The sequence below is a fragment of the Trachypithecus francoisi genome, unplaced genomic scaffold (genome assembly GCF_009764315.1).
Source record: "Trachypithecus francoisi isolate TF-2019V2 unplaced genomic scaffold, Tfra_2.0 Lachesis_group21, whole genome shotgun sequence".
NCBI lineage: Eukaryota > Metazoa > Chordata > Mammalia > Primates > Cercopithecidae > Trachypithecus > Trachypithecus francoisi.
This window is the reverse complement of record NW_022681467.1, coordinates 43,257,486-43,279,202: the sequence shown is the minus strand read 5'-3', so window position 1 is coordinate 43,279,202 and position 21,717 is coordinate 43,257,486. Positions and strand designations below refer to the sequence as shown.

General features: G+C 39.6%; 1 protein-coding gene across 5 annotated transcripts in view; it reads right to left on the bottom strand.

Annotated features, from left to right (window-relative positions):
• Nucleotides 1-21,717, bottom strand: part of NCOA3 (nuclear receptor coactivator 3) — a 157,654-nt gene that overhangs the window by 32,356 nt on the left and 103,581 nt on the right. The window lies entirely within an intron of this gene.

Below are 21,717 nucleotides of genomic sequence, written 5' to 3'. Positions count from 1 at the left end.
CTCAGTAACAATTTAAGACATCTACTAAGCTCTCATTTGCTAAGAATTTTATCTCTACTATACTCTTGTTTAGAACAAGGCATTCACTGTTGTAAAAAATTACATGTCAACCAACGAACCTCAATGATTCTAAACTATTTTTTATTTATTAAAATGCATCTTGCGTTCCAGCTAAATTCTGAGACATATGCTGGAGGACATAAATTTCCACTAGGTGGCAGAATGCTACCAGGAAGGAAGACAGATTTATAAAAATGAAAATTTACTCAAGATGCTGATCAAACTTCAAATGTGTAGCTTTAAAAAAAAATCAAAAGTGGCCGGGCGCGGTGGCTCAAGCCTGTAATACCAGCACTTTGGGAGGCCGAGACGGGCGGATCACGAGGTCAGGAGATCGAGACCATCCTGGCTAACACAGTGAAACCCCGTCTCTACTAAAAAATACAAAAAACTAGCCGGGCGAGGTGGCAGGCGCCTGTAGTCCCAGCTACTCGGGAGGCTGAGGCAGGAGAATGGCGTAAACCCGGGAGGCAAGCTTGCAGTGAGCTGAGATCCGGCCACTGCACTCCAGCCTGGGCGACAGAGCAAGACTCCGTCTCAAAAAAATAAAAATTAAAAAAAAATTAAAAAAAAATTTAAAAAAATCAAAAGCAAAAAAAAAAAATTAAAAATTAAAATCACGCCGGGCGCGGTGGCTCAAGCCTGTAATCCCAGCACTTTGGGAGGCCGAGACGGGCGGATCACGAGGTCAGGAGATCGAGACCATCCTGGCTAATACGGTGAAACCCCGTCTCTACTAAAAATACAAAAAAAAACTAGCCGACGAGGTGGCGGGCGCCTGTAGTCCCAGCTACTCGGGAGGCTGAGGCAGGAGAATGGCGTAAACCCGGGAGGCGGAGCTTGCAGTGAGCTGAGATCTGGCCACTGCACTCCAGTCTGGGCGACAGAGCGAGACTCCGCCTCAAAAAAAAAAAAAAAAAAAAAAAAATTAAAATCACATGATAATATAAATCAGAAAATCTAGATTGCAACATTGTCTTTACAGATGCACTAAATATGTATTAATTACCAAGAAAATTCATTCTATAACTTTGATTGTAGAACGGAAAGGCTAAAAAGCTGAGATGATTTCAATATTTGCTTTTTTCCCCATGACAAGTTTAAATGGAGGACAGAAAAATACTTAAAATAACCTTTATTAGTAGTGGCTCACTATTACGACTTTAAAGCACAGTCAGATCACACAATCTTGGGGGTATTGTATTTTCAAATGTGTCAATGTCATAAAAGACAAAGAAAGTCTGTAAACAGTCCAGATTTTAAAGGAAGCTATAAGAAAATAGAACTAAATGCAATATTTGATCCTAGACTGAATCTTGAGCTGGAGGTAAGAAAATGCTATAAAGAATATTATTGGATCAACTGACAAAATTGGAATATGGACAACTGACATAAAAGTATGTTGTCAATATTAAATATACTTAAGTTGATAAATGAACTATGGTTATTTAAGAGACCAATATTCTTAGTATAATAATATTTGGGGTAAGAGGGTATTACATATGCAAATTATCCTCACATGGTTAAGAAAAACTGCATATATAATGAGTGAGTTGAATAAACCTGGGAACGGGGACAGGCAGGGCAAGGATGAAGAAGGGAGTTGACACTAGGTGAATCCTGATGAGAGGATAAACTGAAAAACTCTTCATACTATTTTCTTGCAACCTTGCTTTAGTTTAAAATTTTCCTCAAATAAAAGAGTTTTAAACTTAAAGGTATGCTCAGTTTTGATTTTCCAATTTTCATATTTAAAGAGTATCTCAAGCAATCCCAGTGCTTTGGGAGGCTCAGGCAGGAGAATCACTTGAGTTTGAGCCCCATCTGTTCAACACAGTAACACCCTGTCTCTACAAATTTTTTTAAAAACTAAGCTAGGCATCATGGTGTATACCTATAGCATTAACTACTTAGGAGTAAAACAGGAAGACTGCTTGAGCCCAGGAGTTTGAGGCTGCAGTGAGTTATGATCACACCAATGTACTCCAGCCTCGGTGACCAAGTGAGACTCTGTCTCTTAATAATAATAATAAATTAAATAATTAAAAAGAACCAGGCGCAGTGGCTCACAACTGTAATCCCAGCATTTTGGGAGGCCGAGGCAGGTGGATCACAGGGTCAGGAGTTCGAGACCAGCCTGGCCAATATGGTGAAACCCCGTCTCTACTAAAAATACAAAAAGTAGCTGGGCGTGGTGGCATGCGCCTGTAGTCCTGGCTACTTGGGAGGCTGAGGCAGGAGAATCGCATGAACTCGGGACACAGAGGTTGCAGTAAGCTGGGATCCTGCCACTGCACTCCAGCCTGGGTAACAGAGAGTGACTTCATCTCAAAAAAATAAATAAATAAAATAAAAAGAATAGTGATTCCATTCCTTAAGTACAAAAATAGAATAATTCTTGCTATGTCTCTATAACTGGTTTTATATTTGTTTCATTCAAAGGTTATTTTTAAATTGAATGGCAAACTATCCATTGAGTAATAACTTTTTGTTTGTTTGTTTGTTTGTTTTTTTAAGACAGGTTCTTACTGTGTCACCCAGGCTGAAGTGCAGTGGCACAATCTCTGCTCACTGCAACTTCGGCTTCCCAGGCTCAAGCAATCCTCCTGCCTCAGTATCCCAAGCAGCTGGGACAACAGGTGAGCACCACCATGCCCAACTAATTTTTGTATTTTTTGGAGAGAGGGTCTCACCAAGTTGCCCAGGCTGGTCTTGAACTCCTGGGTTCAAGTTATCTGCCTGCCTCAGCCTCCCAAAGTGCTGGGATTACAGGTATGACCCACCACACCCAGTCTACATTTCGTTATTTTAAATATGTAACTTATTCCACATTCTAGATATTATTTCCTTACTTTGGCTTTTGTTTATAAGCTGAATCCTTGAAACAAATCAGTGGATAACAGCACTTCTTTAATTTGAAATATATAATTTCGCCTATATTCTCAGTATTATTTCCTTTCTTTGGTATTAAATATAAGTTGAATACTCGGTATGGAGTAAGGGGTCTACCATGTAATAGGTGGTCAATAAATGTCTTGAATAAATATTGAATACATATAAAAGCAACATTCAACCTACTAAATCATAGTGTAGAATTTTCCTTTATTTTGATCTATAACAATCATTCAATGCAATCCTACTGCTTTAAACTCTTTAAATGTTTACTTCTACAGTTGATATACAATGTTATAATAAATTCTGGCAGCATAAATTAAATCAATAGAAAAACTAAGCCATGACAATCTCTTAATATGCAAAAAAATTAATAAGTACAAATATCAGTTTAAACCAGAAACGCAGATCATTTGTGTTAAGTCAATGTTTATGTGCATATAATGAAACCTAAATATGTCTACCTAAATCCATAGACACATGCAGCTTTTTCTCTTGATCTCGCAAAATAAGCTACACTGTACACATAAGCCTGTGCCATCTTCCTGCTACCAGACTTACTCCTTCACAGAGTTGAACCTAATTATCCAAAAAGGTACTAAGGGAAGGCTGGCAGGGGTGCCTCATGCTTGTAATCCCAGCACTTTGGGAGGCCAAGGTGGGCAAATCACCTGAGGTCGGGAGTTTGAGAGACCAGCCTGACCAATGTGGAGAAACCCCATCTCTACTGAAAATACAAAATTAGCTAGGCACGGTGGTGCATGTCTGTAATTCCAGCTACTCAGGAGGCTGAGACAGAACTGCTTGAACCTGGGAGGCGGAGGTTGCGGTGAGCCAAAATCGGGCCTGGGCAACAAGAGTGAATTCTGTCTCCCAAAAAAAAAAAAAAAACACTAAGGGAAAATAACTTAAAATCATGAAAAAGGTGTTTACCCAAACATGAAGGTATAATTATTTAAGATATAAAATATTTCTATCTTATTTTTGTTTTGCTTTTGAGATGGAGTCTCACTTTGTCACCCAGACTGGAGAGCAGTGGCACGATCTCAGTTCACTGCAACCTCCGCCTCCCGGGTTCAAATGATTCTCTTGCCTCAGCCTCCCGAGTAGCTGGGATTATAGGTGTGTGCCACCATACCTGGTTAATTTTTATATTTTCAATAGAGTCAGGGTTTCACCAAGTTGGCCAGGCTGGTCTCGAACTCCTGACCACAACTGATCTGCCCGCCTCAGCCTCCCAAAGTGCTGCAATTACAGGCATGTGCTACCATGTCCAGTCTCTATCTTGGTTTTTTAGGAATAGGTTGGATAGATTTGTAGTTCTTAATTAGACATGGACAAACCTTAGGTACATTTACTGTACAACTGTATAAGACACCACAATGTCTAAGAGTAAATGACAAATTGTTTTACAACAAAAAGCGAAGTAGAGCAAATATCTCCTGAATTTCATTAAACTAAAGAAAAAGCTCAACATGAGAAATAAAAAAGCATTTCTGGTCCCCAAAATAATAATTTCAACATATACAATATTATAATTCCTAAGCACAAATGACTATGACAAACCCTTCAGGTAGTTTTCTATTTGGTATTAATCTTAGTTATAAACAAAAAATCAAAAATGGCATTTGTTGCCTGTTGTCTCCTTCTCACTGGGAGGACGTTAGTTTGGTAGATTACTCATTTTAAGATATAAAAGGTAAATGTCTAGCACACACTAGATCTTGATCACTTTCAGTCAACATTCAAGAATGAAGATGAGAGAGGGGAGCAAGGCATGTAGCAAGACCATGAAGTTCTTAACCGGTAAGAAACATGGATGAATAACTGCCTGAGACTAGCTTACAGTTTTACATCTTAAATTACAACCCATCTAGTTTGGAGAATATATGGAGTTGATAAAATCCATCTTCAAAGGGGAAATAATATAGCACAACAGTCTCACAGTAAGTTTGATTATAAGAACAATCTAGGCCAGGCACGGTGGCTCACGCCTGTAATCCCAGCACTTTGGGAGGCCGAGGCGGGTGGATCACCAGAGGTCAGGAGTTCAAGACCAGCCTGGCCAACATGGTGAAATCCCATCTCTACTAAAACTACAAAAATTAGCTGGGTGTGGTGGCATGCACATGTAGTTCCCGCTACTCGGGAGGCTGCGGCAGGAGAAAAGCTTGAACCTGGGAGGCGGAGGTTGCCAGTGAGCCAAGACCACTCCACTGCTCTCCAACCTGGGTGACAGAGTGAGACTCTTTCTAAAAAAGAAAAAAAAAATAACAGTCTATTAACATAGAGTCCCTTCTTAATTCTGACTCCCTACAATTAGATATTATCACCGATAGTTGAATATAAAAGAAATTAGGACCTATACTTGCCCCCAAGTAATCTGTCCTCCTGAAATTGTATCATACATCCAACTGTGAGATGCATCCATATTTTGAAGTTTCCACTGCACCTCTAATGCACTTCCAAGAAGATACACAATCCAGTCTCAGAAGCCTTTTCAAGCCCCTGGCCCCAAAGTATAGAAAAGAAGTAGAAGGAGGAACTTCTCATTTTATCAGAATTCAAAGGCTAAAACCAAGTCAATCTTTCAATATAAACTCTACCACCCAGATCCATAAGCCATTTATACAATTATTTTCCTTATCTAAAATGTTTCTACTAAAAAAAGTGCTATGCTACACTACTTAAATGTATTAAATATGGCAATGCACACTAAGACTGCATTTTTAAAAAGGCTGGGCGGGGTGGCTCATGCCTGTAATCCCAGCACTTTGGGAGGCCGAGGTGGGCAGATCACCTGAGGTCCGGAGTTCGAGACCAGCCTGACCAACATGGTAAAACCCCATCTCTACTAAAAATACAAAATTAGCCAGGCATAGTGGTACATGCCTGTAATCCCAGCTACTTGGGGGGCTGAGACAGGAGGATTGCTTGAACCCAGGAGGTGGAGGTTGCAGTGAGCGGAGATTGTGCCACTGCACTCCAGCATTGCACTCCAACCTAGACAACAAAAACGAAACTCTGTCTCAAAAAACAAACAAACAAAAACCTGCATTTAAGCAATATATTCTATGCAATTACTTTTTTTTGGAAGAGGGGTGCAGTGGTGCAATCTCAGCTCACTGCAACCTCCACCTCCCGGGTTCAAGCAATTCTCCTGCCTCAGCCTCCCAAGTAGCTGGGACTACAGGCGCCTGCCACCACCCCGGCTAGTTTTTGTATTTTTAGTAGAAATGGGGTTTCACCATATTGGTCAGGCTGACCTCAAACTCCTGACCTCAAGTGATCCACCTGCCTCTGCCTCCCAAAGAGTTGGGATTACAGCCGTGAGCCACCGCGTCTGGTCACAATTATTTTAATGTAGAATAGTAACAATTAGAATACCTTTCAATGCTATCAAAATCTAATGCTATTTCTGTATTATGTGAAAAAGTTCAAAGTATATCCATAAGATTTAAAATGAACAAGTATCTTAAAACAACTGGATAGAATGTTTCCTATAAATACTATAGGCCTTTCTATATGTAACATTCAAGCTATGGAACATGCTGAAGCTTAGACATCAACAGAATATATAATAAATTGCTAGAAAATGAACTTTCATGGAATAACTAATTAAAGCTAAAAAGCAGCAAAGGATTATACCTGCTAGCTCAAAAACCATGAAAATTTTGGTATATGGCTTAGCAGCACTTATCAGCTTTCCTTTTGGTTATTTGGGATTAAGACAGGAGGGAAAAAGTTTGATTATACTCAGCAAAGTAGCCAAATGGACAAGGATACAGGAAATACTCCAGGTCCAAAAGGAAAAGGTATCAATCAACACTACCAGTGTTCATTAGGCATGCAAGAAGTTATTTTGGGGGACCTAAGAAAAGCTATACTGTGTCAAAACAGGAGATGGGTTATCCAGTAAATCTAAATTGACATAGGGACCAACTAAAATGGTTTACTTTTCCCGAATTAATAAGGGAGAAATGAGGAGATAATTTTGTGGTAGTACAATGCTAGGCATCTCACATACACTGGATAATTTATTTACCAGGACCCTCCAGAGTATGTATTACTACAATAGTCCCATTTTACAGATAGGGAAATGGCTAAATAACTTTCCACTAGATCACACACAGACTCTGGATGGCAGAGCCAGAACTACAATCTTTTTTCAGACTTCATAACCAACAAAATATGTATCAAATGTTTCTTGGGCATTTTATTCCCCCCCCAAACACCACCAAAACAAGCCATTTATACCACTGAATCACACTATAGCCAACCAGTTAGCCAGAAAATTTCTCAGCTTATCAGTAAGAACACTGAGAGGTTATGACAGCCATAGTTTAGGGGCATGCAGTATTAGGGACAGAGGCAAGGAGTTGCTCAAGCTTAGCAGATACTAATGCTCCCCTCAAGCACCTTACCTAACCATTACCCTCCAAAGTCACTAAACTGCCCTTCCTGGTGGCCTAATATTACCCATTACCCTTACTTCCACTTGAGATGGTCAATGGCTCACATAGCAAAAGGAAAATTTGAGATCAAAAAGTACAAACTATACCCTAAAATGGTCAGTCAAGTATTGTTATTCTTTGGTTTGCTATGATGAAATGGTGGAGCTACTTGACTATCCCAGCAGCAATTTACTTTATCCGTGAGGCTTGTTTCCCTAACTTATACAAAGTATGATTAAATACACTAATTAGAGAGAGGTTTGGTGTATTTCTTGAGAATCACAGTAACGTAGGGAAATTTTTTCAAACAGCTATGGATCTGCACTGGTTTATTAAAAACTGCTTCAAGCAATATGCAAAGCAAAGACTGCTCAAGTCAATCAGAAAAACAAGTTCTTGGGAAGAATGAGACAGTCATACATAAAAGTTCTACCCAAAACTCAAATTCCAAATTCTCAAATTCCTAATTAGGCAACTTAGAAAATAACTACCACTAGCTAACACAAGGGCTTAATCTTACAAGGTTTTTTTCTCTACCCTAAAAATATCAGTAAGTTTCTTAATCTTCTTTCAATCTGTCATTCATACCCTTACTAATAAAATAAGAGGAGCTCCCAGAGAACTGGTACCATGGAGAAAGAACTGAAGACAAATATAACATGTGTGTGTAAGGGACAGGGGAAGGCAGGGAAGAGACAAGTTCATAAACACGGAACTGTTATAAAAGCTTCCTCCTCAATTGGATGACTCTTCCAGTTAGTATCTCCTATCTTTGTTTCCTTTCAGTTCTGGTAAGGAAGTTAAGAGCTCTGAGGAGATAAGCAGGAGAGGAAATAAAAGAAAAAAAAAATTTATTTATTTATTATTTTTTTTTAAAGACAGAGTCTTGCTCTGTTGCCCAGGCACAGAGCAAGTGGCAGTGGCACAATCTCAGCTCACTGCAACCTCTGCCTCCCAGGTTCAAGCGATTCTCCTGCCTCAGCCTCCCAAGTAGCTGGGATTACAGGTGCCCCCCACCGCGCCCAGCTAATTTTTATATTTTTAGTAGAGATGGGGGTTCACCATCTTGGAAAGGTTGGTCTTGAACTCCTGACCTCATGATCCACCGGCCTCAGCCTCCCTAAGTGCTGGGATTACAGGCGTGAGCCACTGCGCATGGCCTACTTATTTATTTTTCTTTTGCTTCCTCATCCTCTGTCAGAGAGAGTGAAATTTTTTATATCCTTTCGTTTTGGGGCTAATTTGCTATTGTTTTGTAGGATAAAGTATAACACAATCCTTTTTTTTTTCCCCAATTTAATTCCATTTCAGCTCAAACATTTTGCATGCCCAGAATCATTTTAGGCCCAGAAAACAGAGATAAATGTCACTACCAACTATTAGAACTCTCAGGCTAACAGAACAGGAAAAGAGAAAAACAAATTTGATAAGTGTTAAAAAAAAAAAAAAAAAGAATCATATGAACACAATGAATAGCAAAGCTAGGAGCCTACAGTTTTTAGAAACAAAACATAAACATGGTATCTACAAGAAGAACTACCTTGGTGGAGATATATACAAGAAAACAGTACAACCTCAGTTCTTGGTAATTTCTTCTCCACTATCTTTCCTTTATAATGTCAGCATATTGGGTGACGGGCTAGCAAGAAACAATAAAGTAAAACATCCAATTTTTAACACATAAATTGAACAGAAAAGCATCTGAATGTAAATTATTTTATGCACAAGGTTCCATTCTCTCTTCCTTCTTGCATAGTTATGTTCCAGTTTAAACCTGATGACGGTGAATTCAAACATAAACTCCCCAGAGAGTAGAGTGCCAGAACTGGGCATACCAATTAGCCAACTCAGGTGTTAGTTGCAACTGGAAGCTTGCTGCCAAGAGACTTCTCAACCTCTACATGAGCAACAGAGTTGAAGTTCACAGATATACACTGTGCAGAGGGAGTTAAGGAAGCCAATTCCATCTAAACCTAATTCAAATTACCCTCTCCTGACAGCATACTAACTAGCTGGGTAACTCTTGTTTTAAAGGTTACACTGACTTCTACAATTTAATACACTGAACCTATCTCATATACAAGAACAGACTTAAGTCTGAGCTTCATAAACTTGAATTTGGCTTCAGTTTAATCAACCTGTTACCAGTCATACTTCTTCCTCATCAATCACCACCAGCAACCACCAAAATGATTTTTATACTAAAAGTTTTTAATAAAGGTAACTGAAACATTTCCTTTATTTTAACCTCAAGTCACTAATTTTTTTTTTTTTAATCTTTCCCATACCACTTTTCCATCTAGAATATTCTTGCCCTTCAAGATTAATTTGTCACCTCTGGTAAAACCATCCCCAACTCTCCCAATTAGACAAAGTTTTCCCTTCTTTATCCTAAGCATTTTCCATACTTTTACTATAACATTTTATATATTACACTATTTCTATCTCTGCTTCCTACCTTGTAAGCTCTAAACCATTGTATAAACTTGTATGTAACTCTATTTTATTACAAACTCTTTTTTTCACTACCACCATTCCTCTTCTCTTTTCCAACTCCAGTTCTCTTTTGCCTTCCCATCAGCTATACTTTTGACTAACTCCACATCTTCTTAAAAGACACAGAAGGTTCTCCTTTTACAGAGTTAAAAAGAGGTAATCTGGCTGGGTGTGGTGGCTCACACTTGTAATCCCAACACTTTAGGAAGCCAAGATGGAAGGGCGGTTTGAACCCGGGACTTCAAGACTAGCCTGGGCAACATGGCAAAACCCCGTCTCTACAAAAAATACAAAACACTTAGCCGAGCATGGTGAAGCACACCTGTAGTCCCAGCTACTCAGGAGGCTGAGGTGGGGGTATCACTTGAGCCCAGGAGGCAGAGGTTTCAGTGAGCCAAGGATCGCACCACTGCACTCCAGCCTGGGCAAAGGGAGTGAGACCCTGGTCTTGAGGGGCAGAAGGAGTGGGGCTTTTTTGTTTTGTTTTGTTTTTGAGATGGAGTCTCACTCTGTCGCCCAGGCTGGAATGCAGTGGCGCAATCTTGGCTCACTAAAATCTCCGCCTCCCAGATTCAAGCGATTCTCCTGCCTCAGACTCCCAAGTAGCTGGGATTACAGGCAGTCACCAGTATACTCCTCTCATTTTTGTATTATTAGTAGAGACGGGGTTTCGCCATGTTGGCCAGGCTGGTCTCGAACTTCCGACCTCAGGTGACCCACCCGCCCCGGCCTCCCAAAGTCCTGGGATTACAGGCATGAGCCACCACACCCAGCCAAGGAGGAGATTTTTAAAACCCCAATATTGTGTACCACTTTTTACCTCTAGGGTTTGTAGTTTAATTTTCCTTCGACAGCCATGAATATCTCTACATCAAAAGTAGTATTTATACCTAAGTTTGTCCCTGTGGCATATAATGAAAATATAAACAGCAGAGGAAGAAAGAGAGAAATAAAAATCAAAGATTTTAGCCATGCTAAGGTAAGTGAGAAAGAACTGGATAGATGGTGGGGAGGGAGAACGGGTATGTGCACAGAGCAGAAATGAAATCTGATATAAATTAAATTAATAAGCAATAAAGATGTAAAGGAGAGATTATCACAGCATGTGCCCCATGCTCTTCTAATCTATTCTTTCCATCTACCTCACAGAGGAAAAGACAGTATTGAGAAATAAATGTTAAAGCTTAAGAGGTGACAACATTAGCCACCTGGTAACCAAACAGCTGAGAGCAGCAAGGATGGTACATAAAGTGTACCATGGTACACTAAGTAAACAATGAAGGGGGAATGGTAACCATGGTCAAAAGCAAGACAGATAAATACTCCTAAACCAGAGTGCCTGTAGAGTAAAAAGCAAAATAACACACTTCTCCCTACAGTACTAAAGTTAGCCCTGTCCAGCAATATCAAAAATAGAGGATACAATGAGTTTGCTCACCTGCAACACTGATATTACAAAAATTACCATTGTAGAAATAAATGTAAAGCTAATAAAAGACTTTTGGGTTAATTTTTCAAAGAAAAGATATTGAAGGTAGAACACAGAGAGAGATGTCCTTCTTATAAAAGCAAAGAGGTTGGAGCAGATCTGTAACTCTAGCAACACGACATGGCAAGTCTGACTCACAAGACTTCCTGAATAGGTCATCATCTGTACTGCTGCTTAGTCTGTGGCTCAGTCCTTTCTTTCCTGACCTCACAGCTTGTTACTCTTCAACAATTATTAAATAACTTTACGGCCGGGCGCGGTGGCTCAAGCCTGTAATCCCAGCACTTTGGGAGGCCGAGACAGGCGGATCACGAGGTCAGGAGATCGAGACCATCCTGGCTAACACGGTGAAACTCCGTCTCTACTAAAAATACAAAAACTAGCCGGGTGAGGTGGCGGGCGCCTGTAGTCCCAGCTACTCGGGAGGCTGAGGCAGGAGAATGGCGTAAACCCGGGAGGCGGAGCTTGCAGTGAGCTGAGATCCGGCCACTGCACTCCAGTCCGGGTGACAGAGCGAGACTCTGCCTCAAAATAAATAAATAAATAAATAAATAACTTTACATTCAAAATAATCCTTTTTTAAAAATGTTTCCGGGCCAGTTTCAGTAGCTCACATCTGTAATCCCAGCAATTTGGGAGGCTGGGGCAAGAGGATTGCTTGAGCCCAGCAGTTTGAGATCAGCCTGGGCAACACAGTGATATTCTGTCTCTGCAAAAACACCAAAATTAGCTGGGCAGCATGTGCCTGTGGTCCCAGCTATTCAGGAGCTCAGGTGGGAGGATCACTTGAGCCCAGGAGGTCAAGTCTGCAGTGAACCATGATCACTACACTCTAGCCTGGGGGACAGAGCAAGACCCTATCTCAAAACAGTAACAATAATAATAGTTTCCATATCCCTAGAAGTTATGTGTCTGAAAACAGAATTTGTCTTTTCAAGTAAATCTCTAAAGCCATTATTCATCTGATGACAACAATACAAATAATGAATAAGAAAATATATATCAAAAAGTTAAAAAATAAAAAAAGCTTTCAACATTATTTGCTTTCTGGAGGGTGGGTAAAAAGGTTAAAAGGTATCAAAACTGAAACTCAATAAAACCCTTGACCCTCTCCATTCCTCTCCAAAAAATAGCTACAGTCTTATGTGGAGCTAAACATTTACACCATTAGGTCAAGATTGCTTCAGGGAAGAAATCTGCAGTAAGCAAAAATATAAAATACTGAAAACCGGAGGAGAAGTACATCATTCAATTTTTGTTTTTTCTTTGTTGCTATTCAAATGTTAGTTTCATGATCCACAACTTTTTTTTTTTTTGAGAAGGAGTCTGTGACTCAGAAACAGAAACAACTGAGTATCATGAGTACCAGACATATCCTATAATGTTATACAGCTGTTCAAAGTCCTAAATCTCTATAGTAGATATGTTTCTTACTAATTCAGGTATATTCAGGTTAACAACTAAATGCCCCTGAAATTGGCCAAACTTCAGATTGGTTAGCTCAGACCCCCTTTGTATTTAAGCAGCACAGAATAGAGGCAGTTGTAGCGGGAACTGGGTGTGCTACAAGACACCAAATACAACAAGATGAAAGGTTTAAGTCAATTGCTTCTAGAGTTCCAACCAAATTCACTAGATTTCAAGCCTTTTGATCTCAGGATTCCTTTACCTCTTAAAAACTGGAAACCTGTAATAACTTCTGCTACATGGGTTATGTCAGTATTCACTAATATTAGAAATTAAAACTTAGAAACATTTGAAACATTCACTTTTTTTTTTTTTTTTTTTTTTGTGAAGACAGGGTCTCAGCTCTCACCCAGGCTGGAGTGCAGTGGTGTGATCACGGCTCACTGTAGCTTCGACCTGCTGGGCTGAAGTGATCCTCCCACATCAGCCTCCCGAGTAGCTGGAACCACAGGCATGTGCCACCATGCCCAGCTGATTTTTTTTTTTTTTTTTAGTAGAGACAAGGTCTTGCTATATTTCCCAGGCTGGTCTCTAACTCCAAGGCTCCGCCTTGACCTCCCAAAGTGTTGGAATTATAGGGATGAGCCACCATGCCAGACTCATTCACTTTTTTTGTTTGTTTTGTTTTGTTTTTTGAGATGGAGTTTTGCTCTTGTCACCCAGACTGGGCTGGAGTGCAATGCCGCAGTCTTGGCTCACTGCAACCTCCACCTCCCCAGTTCCAGCGATTCTCCTGCCCCAGTCTCCCAAGTAGTTGGGATTACAGTTGCCTGCCACCACGCCCAGCTAATTTTTGTATTTTTAGTAGAGACGGGGTTTCACCATGTTGGCCAGGCTAGTCTCAAACTCCTGACCCTCAGGTGATATACCTGCCTGGCCTCCCAAAGTGCTGGGGTTACAGGCATGAGCCACACCTGGCCCTCATTCACTTTTTAAAGCCCATCATATATTAACGTAAGTAACAACTTCTGCAAAAAAAAAAAAATTTTCTGAAACAATGAGAATTACACTGTTTACATATTTGCAAATAATAACCTGACTTACTAGAAAACAGTTATTTACTTTTGCATTCAATCTGGCACAATGTTATCTCGATTTAAGGATATAAAGAAAATCTGGCCTCACAAAGACATGTACTTGTAAAAGGAAGGACTATTTTAATAGCCTTTTATAAGTAAGTATGGATATTATTTCTTGATAGTACACTAAAACAAGTGGTAATTTCTTAAAGGTGAGTTTTACAGGAGAGAAAAAAATAATTTTTCCTCTACCCTATCTGAGTTCCTAGTTGGGTCAGACTCCTTAACAAAAGACAAAATAACAAGAGAAAATCAGAAATATAATAAATATACCTCATGTATTCATGAGAGATACCCAGAGAAATAAGTAAAATCTTTTCATTTCTAAGAGGTGGCTTAGAATTCAGACTTCAGCTGAAACAAATAAGGAAGGGCACAGGGGCTGGGGAGCAATGGTTATGGAGAGGTGACCAAGACCAAGAAAAGCATGGTAAACAACAGTAAGGCTTGTTATACAGATTTAAGTCTATGCCTTCTCCATTAATAAGTTTGTAGTGATTGAGTCATCCTTTTCCTGGTAATGAGGAAGACACCCTTACAAGGGAGATTTCCTTTATAGATATAAATTTTCCCTTACAAAAGGGTAACTTCTACTCTGTTTTCAGAACTTCTCCTGTGTCTGCTTCTCAAAATAATGCTTACACCAAACAGGCATATTTTAGGGCGGCATATTCTAGTCTCCTACAGTTGCAAAGTAGAATCTGAAACCATATAAATTAATTTTCATGCTGTCTCATTAAAATGCACTGGATCTAACTTGCACTCTGAACAGATCTTTAACCCATGCATCACTGTATAATCAAACACTGGGTCATTTAAATAATACTGGTTCACTGAGTTAAAGTAGATCTTCCAAATGCTGGCACATTTCATTATACAACTTTTTTAACCCATATTCATTAATGTCATCATCCATCTCATCAGGAAAGTAATAAAATGCTGTCATGCTCAGGGTGGCAGATTGAAGTTTACTTACTTATAATTTCACTTGAAGCTCAAATGTTATCACTGTCAACCAATACAGTCAGATGTTTTCCCTGTAGTGATAGGTTCACCTCACTCAATTTCAAGACAGTCTCCAAATAACCAAGACTCAATAGCCATGGTTTGTCAGTCATTCAAGTAAAAATGGTGTTCCATGAAAAAAGTGGATACTTCAGTTCACAATGCAAACAACTGCGCAAGTGCTGTTCCTGGAGACAGCCATCATACTTTGGTAGGCAGAAGTCTTTGTGCACATTTTCCATTCTCATCACACAGAACATTAAAACAACAGTACTTAAAGGTACAGTGAAAGGTACTTAAGGAAAAAAGTGAATGAGGGCCAGGTGTAGTGTTGCTGCTTCATCATGGACAATCCTCAGATCCTCAGTGGAAAACTGATTTTTTTTTCTTTATGAGCCCATGGTAGTGAAGAATGCAATGTCTACCTAAGAGCAGAGTCTGGTGCCACTGCCTTAATTCATGGTAAGGTGTGAGCAACTTTATGTATCACCGCGTTTCCACCATCAGTGCAAACACCAACAGGATGAAAATAGCAAATAACACATTAGCGTTATTATGAGAACAGCCCTAACCATGTAGACCCCTTAAAAGGTTATCAGAGACTACCAGGGGTCCATGCACCACACACTGAGAGCCACTATATTAGATTAAGGTTGGGGCTGAGAGCCTGAAATTGGGTCTGGCTTTTCCAAGATACTCCACGTTCATATAATAAATGTTTTAGGGCCAGGAGCAGTGGCTCATGCCTGTTAACTCCCAATACTTTAGGAGGCTAAGGTAGGAGGGTCACTTGCCAAAAGTTCAAGACCAGCCTAGGCAATGTGGCAGGACCCTGTCTCTACAAAACACAAAAAAATTAGTCAGGTGTGGTGGTAAGTAAATAAAGCAAGTAAGTAGATAAGTAAGTAAGTAAACAGATGCTTTAGTATCTACTATCTGCAGGTCTATATAAACAAGCCATGTTGTGAGATCAAAAGAACATGAAGATTTCCTGACAGGATAACAGAGAAATGCTGCTATCAATCAACAACACCTTATCCCACTGCTCCAAATATAATAATGACAGATAAAACACGAATTCTGTATTAACTTCAAAAGACACAGTTATGCTCAAACATGACAAATATATTTGTGGACCATGACAGAGGGGAAACATAAAGCAATAAATTAATAACTCCATGAACCCAACTGAGCTCCAAGACAAGAAACAAGCAAAGGCAGTCAGGAAATCAAATTATGCACAAGATAAGAAAACCAAAAGCAAGGCTCACAGGTAAAACGAAAAAATCTCATAGGTAGAAACCAAACAAAAAACTCATGAAAGGAAGGTGAAAAAGGTATTATCAATAGCTAAAGTTATTATTTCAAACTGCCACAGGCAGTTGTAGAGGAAATAAAAGGTTCTCTAAATAAAAGGTACTATATATATATACATAGATATATATGTCTCATACACACACACACACACACACACACATACATACACACAAACAAAACCTAAGTAATGCACATCACTGACATTGCAATAATACCTCAGAATTAGAATCCTAGATCTAGACTGAAAGCATGGTGGAAATGTATGAAGGCAACAAAAACAGAGGTATAGGTGACATGCAGAGAAGAACACCAAAATAAAGGAAAAAAAGAATTAATTTCCCACTCAGCATATAAACCATAGACTAAATTTCTAAAGTGTATTTAAAAACAACTAATGGGCCAGGCACAGTGGCTCACACCTGTAATCCCAGCACTTTGGGAGGCCAAGGCAGGCGAATCACAAGGTCAAGAGATCAACACCATCCTAGTCAACATGCTGAAACTCCATCTCTACTAAAAATACAAAGATTAGCCGGGCATGGTGGCATGCTCCTGTAGTCCCAGCTACTCAGGAGGCTGAGGCAGGAGAATCGCTTGAACCAGGGAGGTGGAGGTTGCAGTGAGCAGAGATCTCGCCACTGCACTCCAGCCTGAGCGACAGAGCAAGACTCCGTCTCAAAAAAATAAATAAAATAAAAATAAAAAATAACTGAACTAAGGAAGATAGTCGAGAAATTCATCAATATCAAAAGATGAATTCAATGCTCAATAAAAATCTTGAAATTAGTTTAAAATAAATGTTTATGATCCTTAATGAGATAAAGAATTGGCCAGGCACAGTGGCTCAAAGCCTACAACGCCAGCACTTCGGAAAGCTGAGACGGGAGGCTCACTTGAGTCCAGGAGTTTGAGACCAGCCTGGGTAACATAGCAAGCCCCCATCTCTATTTTTATAACAATAATTGAAAGCCATTAAAAATGATAAAAAGAAACAGAAGAATGGATGTTAAAAGAACTTATAAATAATTTGAAAAGATAGTCAATTATCCATGGCCAAACTCTAGACAGACATGGGATACTTGTCTGAAACCAAGAATCAATAGACAAGGTTAATTCCTAGACTGGACACACAAACACACATCATCAGTGAACAAGAAAACGATGGATCCAACTCAAATGAAGCATCGTGAAGTAAAGAAGGAAAAAGAATACAGACTTGACAGCTGATTTGAGCCCAGCATGATCTTACCAAATTTACATCTCTGAACCTCAATTTCATCTTCTCTAAAATGGACATCCACCACCTTTACAAAGTTGTTGAAAGGATTAAAAACCATAGGTAAAACAAAACCTCAGTGATGTCTGGCAAATGGTAGGCTCTCGAAAAATGGCTCCCTCAAGAACCGTATGATTTACAGACAGAATCAAGGTTATTAAGAAAAATGGAATTTGGCCTGTTAACTACAAAGTAACTAGGCCTACAACCTAGTTTACAATAAAAGATATTCATGTTTCCTAATTCCTATATTACTGATACAGACAGGAGACAGGGAAATACTGGGTAGAAGGGGGCGGTTCCCCGACAAAGGCCCCACTCAAATCTGAAAACCCATGACCCCTAAATGGGAACAAGCATTCCTGTTTTCATGCCTAAAAGTTGCCTTTTGACCCACCACGCCCCCATATAAACCCCAAGCCCCCGGCTCCACAAGGAGACAAACAGAAGAGCAGAACCGCAGAATGGCGCAGCAGAGAAAGAGAGAAGAGAAGGAACATCTGAACACCAAGAGGAGTTCGGCTGAGGATGGTCAGAGAGGAGATGGGCCACTGGATGGCCAAATTCCAGGGGAAGATCATTTTCCCACTCCATCCCCTTTCCAGTTCCTCATCCATTCCACTGACAGCCAGCTCCATCACTCAATAAAATCCCCACATTCACCATCCTCAAGTCTGTGTGTGACCTGATTCTTCCTGGATGCTGGACAAGGACCAGAATACCAAGAAAGCTCTGAGCTGTTTAACACTTAAGCCATCCAGGTCAGCAAAGCTAAAAGAGCATACTGTAACACATGCTCACTTGGGCTTCAGGAGTTGCAGACTCCCACCCCTGGACACTCCCATGAGGACAGAGCCCAGAGGCACTCACCCCAGATTCTGCACCTGCCCACATGCATGCTCCTCCTCCCAAAAGGGGTTTGAGAGCATGGAACAGATGAGCCACAGCCCTGTCGCACGTCCTGTGAGGGGGGTCAGGGAACTCTCCCATTAGCTGAAAAAATTAAGCAAATTGTCTAAATCTTGGTGCCTACAAGAGAATTCAAGAGATGCCTCACACTAAGATCTTCAAATAAAGTTTTGGTAGTGGTCTTGAATTGTTCTTATGTCAGGCACTTAAAATGTTTTCTAAAAATCTCTCTGATATCATACATTTCTTTGTCAAAAGAATTTGTAGAAACGGAACTCTTATTAGGAAAGGCATTTTGGTTACCAGTCACTAAGGATTACTTCCTTCCTCAAAAAATCATGTTAACGCTCATAACTGATGGCTCTGCAATTTCTTTTTATGTAAAGACACTGGCAATTTAGCCTAAAAAAAGTCCCTTCACTATTCATCACTCTTAATAAGATGGCTTCCTTTCTAACCGCCAAAAGGAAAATGGAAAGAAACTCAGGCTTCTCATATTTCAAATAAAATTAAGAGACAGCTACTTATGGAAACACCAACAGTTTAGATGGTAACTTCACACCACAAACTAGACTTACCAAAAACCTAAGTAAAAGTTCTCATACACAAAAATAAATTTCAACTTTCTTCTCAGCGTTTAGGAATCAAAGCCTTAAACTACTGAATCATGTCTGGAAATGAAAAGACAGTAGGATTACAGCTGTGCATGGCCAATTTATCTTCTGAAGTCAAAGCATGTCTCCTGTTACCTTGCAACAAGTCAACGTGATCTGCATATCAATATATCAAATGGTCACAGTATCTGAAACCGATACCAACCACAAAAGGTGTTATTTTAATTAACAAGTTGGCAACATTATGAGCTTTACAGTTTTTTTCTACAATTCTTTTTGAATTATCACAATTTAAAGAAAATTTAAATTTAAAGGCTAAGAACCCAGACTAACAATTATGCCATTCCAATTCTATTTATGTCACCCTCCAGTAAAACAACCCTATAAATAGCTTTGCAAAAGAGAACAGGAATATACCAATAGTTGGCTTAGAAAAAAAGTTTATTTCTACAATTTAGTTTTCTACAATAGGACAAAATTTTATGGTAATGAAATTAAAGAAGGGCCAAATCAAACAACATTATATAACAAAAGGGCTATCTGGAATGTGTTACATTATTTGTAATAGCACAGAAACTATAAAAGATAAATTCCATGTCAATGAATTAAGTAGCCTACACTGCTGATCTTCCAAGTGCTTGTGTACTCATATAAGTTTAATATATTGGGCTCACTAAAGATTTACACTTAGTTTTTTATATTAATGACAAGCAATACATGATGGAAAATATATTTAAAGCTTAGGAACATATGTTGAGCATGTGTGCACATGCAAAGCTTTCAAAGTTGCTTTAAAATGTGAAAATGAATATGGCTCCCCCTGTTATCCTTGATAAATGTCAGCTGTCATGTACTCATGTCCAATACATACTGTTTTTCACAGAGCAGAGACCCAGAAAAGGCAATTTTGAACCTACCAGCTGCATGTAATGGTTATACATAAGTAAATTCTATTTGAGGTCAGAAGTTTAAAAGTTTTCAATATCAACTTCTAAATAATGCAGGCTTTATATGTTAAACATTACACAGATTCAAAAGCATACTCTAATTAGAAGTTTTTGGAAACAGACAAAATTGTAAGAAGGCAATTACTCTAAAAGTTTGGCACATGAGAGATAAGGTTATTTATAACAGTGATACAAACTGGACTATTTGTACAGCAGTTCACCTTTTATTAGATTATTGAGCTGATATTTAGGCCAATTCTATTTCTTAACTAAGTTACAAATTAAGTACTATAAAGCTATATTATTACCAATCTAACGATTTTCATGTCTATATCTGAAAGCTTAGCAGAAAGTAAACCGCTGTAACCTTTGGTCTTTGCTATGGTTTGAATACAGTTTATCTCCACAAAACTCATGTTGAGGCTTGGTCCCCGATGTTGTGGTATTCGGAAGTGGTGCCTTTAAGAGGCAATTAAGTCATTAAGATAGATTAATGCCTTTCTCACTCCCTTGAGTTCTTGCTCCCACAGGTTTGGACTAAAGAGTGGGTTGTTATAAAGTGAGATCCCCTCTTGTTGGTAACTTTGCACATACCTGCTTCCCCTTCCACTTCTCCACTGTGGTGTTACAACATGGCACAAAGCCCTCACCAGAAGCTGACCAGATCTCAGACCTCCCAGATTCCAGAATCGTGTGCTAAATAAACCTCTTTCTTTTATAAACTACTTAGCTTCTAACCCCAGAACACCAGAACACTAGAACAGAACACCAGAAAACAGACTAAGACATTCTTTGACTTTAATAATAAAATACAACTATCAATAGGAATTGTCTTTTCAAAGCATCCCCTGTAGAGTATGAGATCTATACTCAAAATAAATTACCTTTTACAGTAAGTTGTCATACGAGCAACACTAAATTCAAGATAGAATTTTTGAATTTTTTTTTTTTTTTTTGCCAGGCACAGTGGCTCATTCCCATAATCCCAACACTTTGGGAGGCCAAGGAGGGCAGATAGCTTGAGCCTAGGAGCTCGAAACCAGACTGGGCAACATGGCAAAACCCCATCTCCACCAAAAACACAAAAAATTAGCTGGGTGTGGTAGTGTACACCTGTAGTTGCAGCTACTTGGGTGGCTTCGGTGGGAGGACTGAGCTTGGGAGGCGGAGGCTGGAGTGAGCCAAGATCACACCACTGCACTAGAGCCTGGGTGTCAGACTGAGACTCCATCTTCCCCAACCCTCCCCCCGCATCCCTGCCAAAAAAAAAGACATTTAAGCTTTTAAAATTATAAATGTGGCCAGGCACGGTGGCTCACGCCTGTAATCCCACCAGTTTGGGAGGCTGAGGCGGGGAGACTGTCTGAGGTCAGGAGTTCGAGACCAGTCTGGCCAACACAGTAAAACTCTGTCTCTACTAAAAATACAAAAATTAGCCAGGTGTGGTGGTGTACGCTGGTAATCCCAGGTACTCGGGAGGCTAAGGAAGGAGAATCACCTGAACCCAGGAGGCAGAGGTTGCAGTGAGCCAAGATCGCACCATTGCACTCCAGCCTGGCAATAGAGTGAGATTCCATCTCAAAAAAATAAAAAATAAAATAAAATAATATAATATATATATGCATTAATAATCTCCTACATACTACCATAAAAACAAGTTACCTCCACATTTTAAATACGTATCACTAGTCAGCAGTCTTCCTGCCATAGAA